Source organism: Eretmochelys imbricata, chromosome 13 (assembly GCF_965152235.1).
Source record: "Eretmochelys imbricata isolate rEreImb1 chromosome 13, rEreImb1.hap1, whole genome shotgun sequence".
NCBI classification, from domain to species: Eukaryota; Metazoa; Chordata; order Testudines; family Cheloniidae; genus Eretmochelys; species Eretmochelys imbricata.
The window spans coordinates 37,848,594-37,860,276 of NC_135584.1; the positions used below are offsets into that span (position 1 = coordinate 37,848,594).

At 48.3% G+C, this 11,683-nt stretch overlaps 1 pseudogene; it reads right to left on the minus strand.

Moving 5' to 3' along the window:
• Nucleotides 1-740: 740 nt before the first annotated feature.
• LOC144273244 (mast cell protease 3-like) lies at nucleotides 741-11,134 on the minus strand (annotated as a pseudogene).
• Between the last annotated feature and the right edge of the window lie 549 nt (nucleotides 11,135-11,683).

The window sequence follows — 11,683 nt, forward strand, 5'->3', positions numbered from 1 at the left end:
ACTTCGGTGGCAGGTCCTTCAGTGCCACCAAAGACCCAGAGGGACTGAAGGATGTGCCACCGAAGTGCTGCCGAAGACCTGGAGCGAGTGAAGGAACCAGTTCTTGAGCTTCTGGCAGCTCATCACTGTGTAAAACCCTATGCACATGTAGGAATTCTAATGATTCAAGAAGAAAGGTTGTCACCAAATATTGTTCTGGAGTAATGGGGCATGTGGATCGGACAGATACAATACAGAGAGACGTGGGGACAGAAGAGAGACAGACGGAGATAAAAAGCCAGGCATATATGACCTGGGAGCACAGGAATGTGGCCCTGAGAAACAGCTAAGAGAAGTAGCTTTTTGTGCACAGTCTTGGCTGAAGAGGCAGGTTTGGGACAGAGGAGCTGTCTGCTGCTGTTTGATTCCAACTTTTTTCAGGGAAACAGGACTTTGGATAGTCCTTGTAAATAAACCAGATCGTACCAAAGGAAATGCCAGACTCCATCATCAATTACTGCTCCTAGCCGGAACACCACACGGTCCCAAACATTGATTAGCCACTTGGGGAGACAATAGACTAGAACAAAATGTCAAACATCAATGGGGTATTTCTAGCCACAAAAGGATTTCAGGACTGAGCCATTTGTAGCATTTCTCTAACACTAGAAAAAAATACTCTGATCTAAAGCATCTGGGGGTTCCATGTAGGCACAGAGCCCAGTATGGCCAAATGGGCTCTTTCAAGGGGAGCGTCTCCTTTAACTCAGTTTCTGCAGAGTTTCACTGATCCATGGGATGAATTTGGAGATTCTCATGTATACACTGCCAGGGGTGAGGGTGGGGCACCCATCTGGATCGCCATTGGAGATGATGTTCTGGACCAGCCCGTCGAACACCAGGGGCCTGTTGGAATTGCCCTGCCAATAAGGAGAATAACATCAGAGACTGACATTACCCAGCACAACCTGTCTTCCAGAGATCTGAGATTGCATGTGGGACATTTGTTCTCTGCTGGTGACTGCCCAGCCCTTGCCGACAAACAGAACCAGGCTCAAAATGGGTCAGCAGAGAGAGAAATCTAGAGCTGGGCAGAATGATGTGCCCATGGAAAAGGCAGTTTCTACAAAATTGAAATTTTCCACAGAAAACAATCAATTTTTGCTTTTTGCTTTAAGAAAATTGAAATGAAATCGAGAGGGGAGAGGGGTTCAGAAAATGTGGTGATGATGAGAGGAGGGGGGTGTTCCCCATTTTCATTAACATTTTCCCTGGAACATTTTGCTAAAAACTCAAAGCCCAAAAATGTCTAGTTATGGTGCATCATCGGGGTTGTATTTCAAGAGCCTCATGCCACGGTGGGGACACAAGACCGGACGTCTCCTACTGTGTCATGGAGTCGAGTTCCCGTTATCCCAGGCAGCCCCATTCTATCATCCCATCAATTAAACTTACCAAGCTCTGTCTCCATCCTTGTTAGGTTATTCCCCCCAAACTGCTCCCATTGGAGGTTGTTCCAGAACCTCCCCCTCTGATGGTTAGAAACCTTCTCCTCTAGCCATCATTGATCCCTTCCCCATTTATTCACATTTGATTTGACCTTTAGCTTCAACAGCTCGTCTCCCTCCCGGGTGTTCCTGCCCCCTCCTCGTGTATTTATAGAGCAATCAAACCCTGCTCAGCCTGTGTTTTAGGCTAACTTGCCCAGGTATTTTATCTCCTCTCATCAGACTGGCTCTCCATTTTCCTGATTGTCCCACCAGCCCTTCTTGGCACCTACTTCATCCCAGATCCCACATTTTGGGACAAAGCAGCCCAGAATTGGGCACCATATTCCAGGACATAAAAAAAAAGTGGGGGAAAGTCATGGCAGAGATTGTATCCCTTCGTCTTTCTTTAATCTCTGTATCTGGTGTTCTCCTGTTGTCTCTGCTCTCGGCCTAGTTGGACCTGAAGGATTTTAACTAAGTCAGGCTCTATGACTGTTTCTCCTTCATCCGTCTAAGTCAAGGGCCTAGGAGAACCTCCAACGATAACTTGAGGTGACTGCTTTTGATGCTTTAATCTAGTGCTCTCCCAAACTAGAATTAGCAGGGACCACATTCATAGCACACCTTAAGGGAAAGTGCATCTTTAGTGCCCAGAGAATTAATGATGTGCAGTGTGAGAAATGTGCTAAAGACATGAAAGAATTGATGGCTCATGAACATAAGTGAACACAGTAAGAAATCCTGGGGACTGGATCATTCTCTGGTGAACAGCTGAGCCCCAGCTCTTATCGATGTCAATTGCCAACGAGGTTGTTCTGTTCAGTATGGCTCAGATCCTCAAGTGCAATTAGGGGATTTCTTGATTGGTTAAGAACAACCTAGTGTCTGGGTTTGTGAAGTGACGGCCATGGGAAAAGATCTGAGAAGAAGCTAGGGGGCCTAATGCATGTTTGGTGCTTGTGAAAATTGCCCCACATCCCTCCATTGGGAGATGCTGGGTGCTGAGCTTCCATGGAATTGAGCCCCAGCACTTGGCAGGATGGGTTGGAAATTTCAAAGGGGTGTTAGGGCCCAATGCCCACTGAAAGTCAATGGGATTTTGACACCTCACTTCCACAGGAGGCCTTAAACATCCCAGCCTGGCTGTGTGCGATAGCAGTGGTCAGCTGTAAAGGTCCTGGAAGGAATTAAACACTCAGGAAGGCTGAACATCACTCCACTCCATTGAGGCTGGCAAACAGAGGACAGGGAGTGAAATTAACAAGCAAACAAGGAGAAGGTGAAGGCGCCAACAGGGCTGAGATATTACAGCAGTTGGTAACACTGTCAGGGGATGGATTAATAGAGGGTGTGGATGGGGAAGGAGAAAGGTAGGGATAGATGGAAGGGGTGGATAGACATGGAGGATGTAGGAGAAAGAGAGATCCTGAGACATGAAGCCTGCTATACGGGGCCTAGTGTAAGTCCTAAGGCCTGAACTAAAATTAGGCCCTGCTAAGGTAAAGTAAAGTTAGCAGTAGTCAGGCTCTCAGCAAAAGTCAGGCCTTCTTACAAAGCAGGTGCCTGCTTAAAGGTTCATTATTAAGTTAAGGAAGTATGGGCTGGATGAATGCACTATAAGGTGGGTAGAAAGCTGGCTAGATTGTCGGGCTCAATGGGTAGTGATCAATGGCTCCATGTCTAGTTGGCAGCCGGTATCAAGTGGAGTGCCCCAAGGGTCGGTCCTGGGGCCGGTTTTGTTCAATATCTTCATAAATGATCTGGAGGATGGTGTGGATTGCACTCTCAGCAAATTTGCGGATGATACTAAACTGGGAGGAGTGGTCGATACGCTGGAGGGGAGGGATAGGATACAGAAGAACCTAGACAAATTGGAGGATTGGGCCAAAAGAAATCTGATGAGGTTCAATAAGGATAAGTGCAGGGTCCTGCACTTAGGACGGAAGAATCCAATGCACCGCTACAGACTAGGGACCGAATGGCTAGGCAGCAGTTCTGCGGAAAAGGACCTAGGGGTGACAGTGGATGAGAAGCTGGATATGAGTCAGCAGTGTGCCCTTGTTGCCAAGAAGGCCAATGGCATTTTGGGATGTATAAGTAGGGGCATAGCGAGCAGATCGAGGGACGTGATCATTCCCCTCTATTCGACATTGGTGAGGCCTCATCTGGAGTACTGTGTCCAGTTTTGGGCCCCACACTACAAGAAGGATGTGGATAAATTGGAGAGAGTCCAGCAAAGGGCAACAAAGATGATTAGAGGTCTAGAACACATGACTTATGAGGAGAGGCTGAGGGAGCTGGGATTGTTTAGTCTGCAGAAGAGAAGAATGAGGGGGGATTTGATAGCTGCTTTCAACTACCTGAAAGGGGGTTCCAAAGAGGATGGCTCTAGACTGTTCTCAATGGTAGCAGATGACAGAACGAGGAGTAATGGTCTCAAGTTGCAGTGGGGGAGGTTTAGATTGGATATTAGGAAAAACTTTTTCACTAAGAGGGTGGTGAAACACCGGAATGCGTTACCTAGGGAGGTGGTAGAATCTCCTTCCTTAGAGGTTTTTAAGGTCAGGCTTGACAAAGCCCTGGCTGGGATGATTTAACTGGGAATTGGTCCTGCTTCGAGCAGGGGGTTGGACTAGATGACCTTCAGGGGTCCCTTCCAACCCTGATATTCTATGATTCTATGATTCTATGATTATCTGATACCTGAATTTTCCAAGAACAGGGCTGGCATGGCAAAAACACAAGCACTTCTAGGCACTAAGTATTTATGTAAACACATTCCAGAAGGATCATGTCAGAAGACCCCAATACAAGGTAAACACCCTCATGTAGACAGGACCAGGCAGGGTAACTAGGCTAATTGATCCAGATTCAACATTTAGAGACATATTAGTAGATGTTTGTGTTTTTGTGTGTTTACATATATATTGTTTGAGGTTGATAATGTAACCAAATAATTCCTGTCTATCTCTGTATTCTGTTAATTCAGAGATCAAAAGAAGATATTAACATTTAAATGAACTGTGAATGTAGTGATATCACTGACTTACTTTCTTTTTGAAGTCTATAGCAAATCACCTGCAAATGGTGAGAGATAGGCAATTTCCTTATGTTAATCCATGTAGCTAATTACCAGTGATGCTTAGGAAATAGAAGGTTATTTGAAAAGCCATTTGTTCACCCAAGGACTGTATGATGTCAAGGGTCTACAAAAAAATCTATAAAAAATGCTTGGGACCTGATCCTTTTTATCTCAAATCTGTCATGCTTCATCAGGGAAGCTTGAGCCACACGATGGAGGTCTCCAGTTCCATTCTGGAGCATTCTGAAATTGAACATTGGCCTGAACCTATGGACTAATTCTGGAAAAAACCTCTTTGTAACTCTAAAGATCACCATCTTTACTATGAGACTAACTGAAGAATTCTTTTCATGTCTCTCTGTATAACAATCTTTTAACCACTATTCTCTCTCTTTTCCTTTTTAATACATTTTATTTTATTCAATAAGACATGGCTGTAAGCGTGTATTTGATAAGATCTAAGATATTCATTAACCTGAAGGGGAATGTGTCCAATCCGGACGAGTTGCATCCGAGAGTGCTGAAGGAATTGGCGGCTGTGATTGCAGAGCCATTGCCAATTATCTTTGAAAACTCGTGGCGAACGGGGGAAGTCCCGGATGACTGGAAAAAGGCTAATGTAGTGCCAATCTTTAAAAAAGGGAAGAAGGAGGATCCAGGGAACTATAGGCCAGTCAGCCTCACCTCAGTCCCTGGAAAAATCATGGAGCAGGTCCTCAAAGAATCAATCCTGAAGCACTTGCATGAGAGGAAAGTGATCAGGAACAGCCAGCATGGATTCACCAAGGGAAGGTCATGCCTGACTAATCTAATTGCCTTTTATCATGAGATTACTGGTTCTGTGGATGAAGGGAAAGCAGTGGATGTATTGTTTCTTGACTTTAGCAAAGCTTTTGACACGGTCTCCCACAGTAGTCTTGTCAGCAAGTTAAGGAAGTATGGGCTGGATGAATGCACTATAAGGTGGGTAGAAAGCTGGCTAGATTGTCGGGCTCAACGGGTAGTGATCAATGGCTCCATGTCTAGTTGGCAGCCGGTATCAAGTGGAGTGCCCCAAGGGTCGGTCCTGGGGCTGGTTTTGTTCAATATCTTCATAAATGATCTGGAGAATGGTGTGGATTGCACTCTCAGCAAATTTGCGGACGATACTAAACTGGGAGGAGTGATAGATACGCTGGAGGGGAGGGATAGGATACAGAAGGACCTAGACAAATTGGAGGATTGGGCCAAAAGAAATCTGATGAGGTTCAATAAGGATAAGTGCAGGGTCCTGCACTTAGGATGGAAGAATCCAATGCACAGCTACAGACTAGGGACCGAATGGCTAGGCAGCAGTTCTGCGGAAAAGGACCTAGGGGTGACAGTGGACGAGAAGCTGGATATGAGTAAGCAGTGTGCCCTTGTTGCCAAGAAGGCCAATGGCATTTTGGGATGTATAAGTAGGGGCGTAGCGAGCAGATCGAGGGACGTGATCATTCCCCTCTATTCGACATTGGTGAGGCCTCATCTGGAGTACTGTGTCCAGTTTTGGGCCCCACACTACAAGAAGGATGTGGATAAATTGGAGAGAGTCCAGCAAAGGGCAACAAAAATGATTAGGGGTCTAGAACACATGACTTATGAGGAGAGGCTGAGGGAGCTGGGATTGTTTAGCCTGCAGAAGAGAAGAATGAGGGGGGATTTGATAGCTGCTTTCAACTACCTGAAAGGGGGTTCCAAAGAGGATGGCTCTAGACTGTTCTCAATGGTAGCAGATGACAGAACGAGGAGTAATGGTCTCAAGTTGCAGTGGGGGAGGTTTAGATTGGATATTAGGAAAAACTTTTTCACTAAGAGGGTGGTGAAACACTGGAATGCGTTACCTAGAGAGGTGGTAGAATCTCCTTCCTTAGAGGTTTTTAAGGTCAGGCTTGACAAAGCCCTAGCTGGGATGATTTAACTGGGAATTGGTCCTGCTTCGAGCAGGGGGTTGGACTAGATGACCTTCAGGGGTCCCTTCCAACCCTGATATTCTATGATTCTATGATTCTATGATTCAATCCTTTGGGATTAGTAGAAATTTTATATGATGAATAAGATTTTCAGTAGTCCTCATCATATTTGACATGTCTGTCTGGGTGGGAGCCAAGGCTGGGTTGCTTTAAGGAAACTGTGTTTTGGGCTTCTGGGTATCCAGTAAGGTACTGTAGAAGCTGTTTTGTTGCTGGGCTGATAAAGTAAGTATTAGAATAAACACTAGCTTTGGGGATTGCCTGCCCCATTCTTTCAAATTGGTGCATCTTTTCCTGTAATCTTGTGGCATAGAATCATTCCTTGGTCACATACTTATGTCAAACGTTTCTTAAGCTAATGGCCTAGTATGGCTAAGCTAAAATCTTACAGCCTATAGGTCTTACAATTGAGCCCTTCTTACTTAGACACCTGAAACCTAATTTCCCTTCTAATTCTACTGATCAATTTTATACTTCTGTAACCCTACAATTTAACTCTAATAAGCATACAAAGATTATATATGACATGACTTGTTAGTTAATCATAGCATCACACAGTAAATGAACAATAAACTAAAATCATTGGCTACACGTCCATCTATCCATCCATCCATCCATCCACTCATCCATCCTACCCAGCCAGCCAGCCCTCTGCAATACCCAGAATCATAGAATCATAGAATCATAGAATATCAGGGTTGGAAGGGACCCCTGAAGGTCATCTAGTCCAACCCCCAGCTCAAAGCAGGACCAATTCCCAGTTAAATCATCCCAGCCAGGGCTTTGTCAAGCCTGACCTTAAAAACTTCCAAGGAAGGAGATTCCACCACCTCCCTAGGCAACGCATTCCAGTGTTTCACCACCCTCTTAGTGAAAAAGTTTTTCCTAATATCCAATCTAAACCTCCCCCACTGCACTTGAGACCATTACTCCTCGTTCTGTCATCTGCTACCATTGAGAACAGTCTAGAGCCATCCTCTTTGGAACCCCCTTTCAGGTAGTTGAAAGCAGCTATCAAATCCCCCCTCATTCTTCTCTTCTGCAGGCTAAACAATCCCAGTTCCCTCAGCCTCTCCTCATAAGTCATGTGTTCTAGACCCCTAATCATTTTTGTTGCCCTTCGCTGGACTCTCTCCAATTTATCCACATCCTTCTTGTAGTGTGGGGCCCAAAACTGGACACAGTACTCCAGATGAGGCCTCACCAATGTCGAATAGAGGGGGACGATCACGTCCCTCGATCTGCTCGCTATGCCCCTACTTATACATCCCAAAATGCCATTGGCCTTCTTGGCAACAAGGGCACACTGCTGACTCATATCCAGCCTCTCGTCCACTCTCACCCCTAGGTCCTTTTCCGCAGAACTGCTGCCTAGCCATTCGGTCCCTAGTCTGTAGCGGTGCATTGGATTCTTCCGTCCTAAGTGCAGGACCCTGCACTTATCCTTATTGAACCTCATCAGATTTCTTTTGGCCCAATCCTCCAATTTGTCTAGGTCCTTCTGTATCCTATCCCTCCCCTCCAGCGTATCTACCACTCCTCCCAGTTTAGTATCGTCCACAAATTTGCTGAGAGTGCAATCCACACCATCCTCCAGATCATTTATGAAGATATTGAACAAAACCGGCCCCAGGACCGACCCCTGGGGCACTCCACTTGACACCGGCTGCCAACTAGACATGGAACCATTGATCACTACCCGTTGAGCCCCACAATCTAGCCAGCTTTCTACCCACCTTATAGTGCATTCATCCAGCCCATACTTCCTTAACTTGCTGACAAGAATACTGTGGGAGACCGTGTCAAAAGCTTTGCTAAAGTCAAGAAACAATACATCCACTGCTTTCCCTTCATCCACAGAACCAGTAATCTCATCATAAAAGGCGATTAGATTAGTCAGGCATGACCTTCCCTTGGTGAATCCATGCTGGCTGTTCCTGATCACTTTCCTCTCATGCAAGTACTTCAAGATTGATTCTTTGAGGACCTGCTCCATGATTTTTCCAGGGACTGAGGTGAGGCTGACTGGCCTGTAGTTCCCAGGATCCTTCTTCTTCCCTTTTTTAAAGATTGGCACTACATTAGCCTTTTTCCAGTCATCCGGGACTTCCCCGGTTCGCCACGAGTTTTCAAAGATAATGGCCAATGGCTCTGCAATCACAGCCGCCAATTCCTTCAGCACTCTCGGATGCAACTCGTCCGGCCCCATGGACTTGTGCACGTCCAGCTTTTCTAAATAGTCCCTAACCACCTCTATCTCCACAGAGGGCTGGCCATCTCTTCCCCATTTTGTGATGCCCAGCGCAGCAGTCTGGGAGCTGACCTTGTTAGTGAAAACAGAGGCAAAAAAAGCATTGAGTACATTAGCTTTTTCCACATCCTCTGTCACTAGGTTGCCTCCCTCATTCAGTAAGGGGCCCACACTTTCCTTGGCTTTCTTCTTGTTGCCAACATACCTGAAGAAACCCTTCTTGTTACTCTTGACATCTCTCGCTAGCTGCAGCTCCAGGTGCGATTTGGCCCTCCTGATTTCATTCCTACATGCCCGAGCAATATTTTTATACTCTTCCCTGGTCATATGTCCAACCTTCCACTTCTTGTAAGCTTCTTTTTTATGTTTAAGATCCGCTAGGATTTCACCGTTAAGCCAAGCTGGTCGCCTGCCATATTTACTATTCTTTCGACTCATTGGGATGGTTTGTCCCTGTAACCTCAACCTGTAACCCAGCTCTCTCTCCAGTCACACTAGAGGAGATGGACGCTCCCCTCTAAGGTTTTAGAGTGTGCAGAATTTTCTTGATACAGAAAACATATTTGGAGACCATGGTGAACATCGTGAACATCCACCAAATCTGCTGTAGGATACAATGCACTGGGCCTTCCCATGTCAGATTGGGGCCCCCCAGAGTCGCCCTGAGAAGCAAATTCCATGTGTGGGGTTATTACAGATGTGCAAGCAAAGGGTGGGCTGCATTCTTTATTCATGTTCTGAAATCCAGCTCTGTATCCTGCTTCCCGGGAACTCATGGCCCAGGACCTGTCTGACGCTTAAGTCCAGGGATCCATCTGGCCCCTATCCCTGATTTCTAGGATCTGGCCAGTTCCAGTGTTTGATTTCTAGCATCCATCCCTGATTTCTTTAACCTGCTCAGTTCCTGTCCCTGATTGCTAACCCTGATTTCCCACATCTGGCTGACTCCTGCCCTTGATTTCTAGGATCTCCTCCTGATTTCTCAGATCCACCCTTGGGTTCTTGATTCAGCAATTCCCCTCACTGACTCCGACCATCCAGCTGACTCCTATCCCTGATTTCTAGGATCTGTCCCAGACCATTAAAATCCATCCCTGATTTCCAGGATGTGGCTGATTCTTGTCCCTGATTTCTGTTATCCTGCTGGTTCCCATCCCTGGTTCCTAGGATCTGCCTGGCTCAACATGGATCCTGACTCTCCCCATTCTGCCCAGCCCTGTCGGTCTCCTGTTCTAGCAGCACCTTGTCCCGGGCACTGTGTGCCCCGTCCCACACTCACCCAGAACGACGCCTTCCTCTCCTAGGGTTCCCCCACGCACAGCATCCTAGATAGGTGGTAGGGCAGATAGGGCTGAGACAGGCAGATGTCCTTGCCCATTACCTTCAGTTCCACCTCCTGCAGTGTCAGGGAGGGCCGGACGTTTGCCTTGGTACCAGTCTGGCCCCAGCTGGCCACACTGCACACAGCCCCCTACTTCACCTCTCACTTGGGCAGGGGGATGGTTCCCACAGCATGGGTCAACCTGGCCTTGTGACTCAGCTGTGATGGGGGAGAGAGAGAAGGGAACCAAACTTCTCTTGGAGGGCGGGGGCCAGATGAGACCAGGTGGGGCATCCTCATGATGACTGTGCAACACCTGTCATGCTGTGTGCCACCTCGAGCACCAACCTCCAGCAGTGTGAGGTCACTGGGGGCGGGGTGATGGGAGGGGGCGGTACCTGCAGCAGTGTGAGGTCACTGGGGGCGGGGTGATGGGAGGGGGCGGTACCTGCAGCAGTGTGAGGTCACTGGGGGCGGGGTGATGGGAGGGGGCGGTACCTGCAGCAGTGTGAGGTCACTGGGGCGGGGGGATGGGAGGGGGCAGTACCTGCAGCTGTGTGAGGTCACTGGGGGCAGGGGGATGGGATGGGGGTGGTGCATGCAGCAGTGTGAGGTCACTGGGGGCGGGGTGATGGGATGGGGGTGGTACCTGCAGCAGTGTGAGGTCACTGGGGGCGGGGTGATGGGAGGGGGCGGTACCTGCAGCAGTGTGAGGTCACTGGGGGCGGGGTGATGGGAGGGGGGAGGTACCTGCAGCAGTGTGAGGTCACTGGGGGCGGGGTGATGGGAGGGGGTGGTACCTGCAGCAGTGTGAGGTCACTGGGGGCGGGGTGATGGGAGGGGGCGGTACCTGCAGCAGTGTGAGGTCACTGGGGGCGGGGTGATGGGAGGGGGCGGTACCTGCAGCAGTGTGAGGTCACTGGGGGCGGGGTGATGGAGTGGGGAAAGGACCTGCAGCAGCATGATGCCATTGTTACAGGTCTCATTGTTGTATTGGGGGTGGAGGATCCGGTGGCGCATGGAGATTGTCTGTTGGCTCTGTTCCCATTCTCTAATATTATGGGCTCCCAGTGTGACAGTGATCTCGCTGTGAAAGACAAGTGCAATCCACAGGGCATTGGGGACAGGAGCATACGTGAGGTGGGGGATGGGCACATGTGAGTCTGACTCATGAACAGTGACATGGGGGGGCAGACAACTCAGCTTCTGGCTTGGAAAAACATATAAACCACTGTACACATTGCCAGGTCCCATCAAGCCCCAAGGCTTGGAAATAGGTGGCTCAGGAAGGTGGGAAATAACACAGCACCCTCAGGGGTGCTGGCTGCAGCACATAGCACCTGCCCAGGTCCCAGCCTATGTCTCTACCTGCCCTTGTGCTATTCCCATGAGCTGCTTCACCCCTGCGTCTCAGCTCCTCTCCACCCCAGTGGCCCTTCCCTAGCTACATCCAGACAGGTGTCTATGCCCAGCTCTCCCCAGCCCAGAGCCCTGCAGAGCTGTCCTCCTTCTAGCGATCAATGGCTCCATGTCTAGTTGGCAGCTGGTATCTAGCGGAGTGCCCCAAGG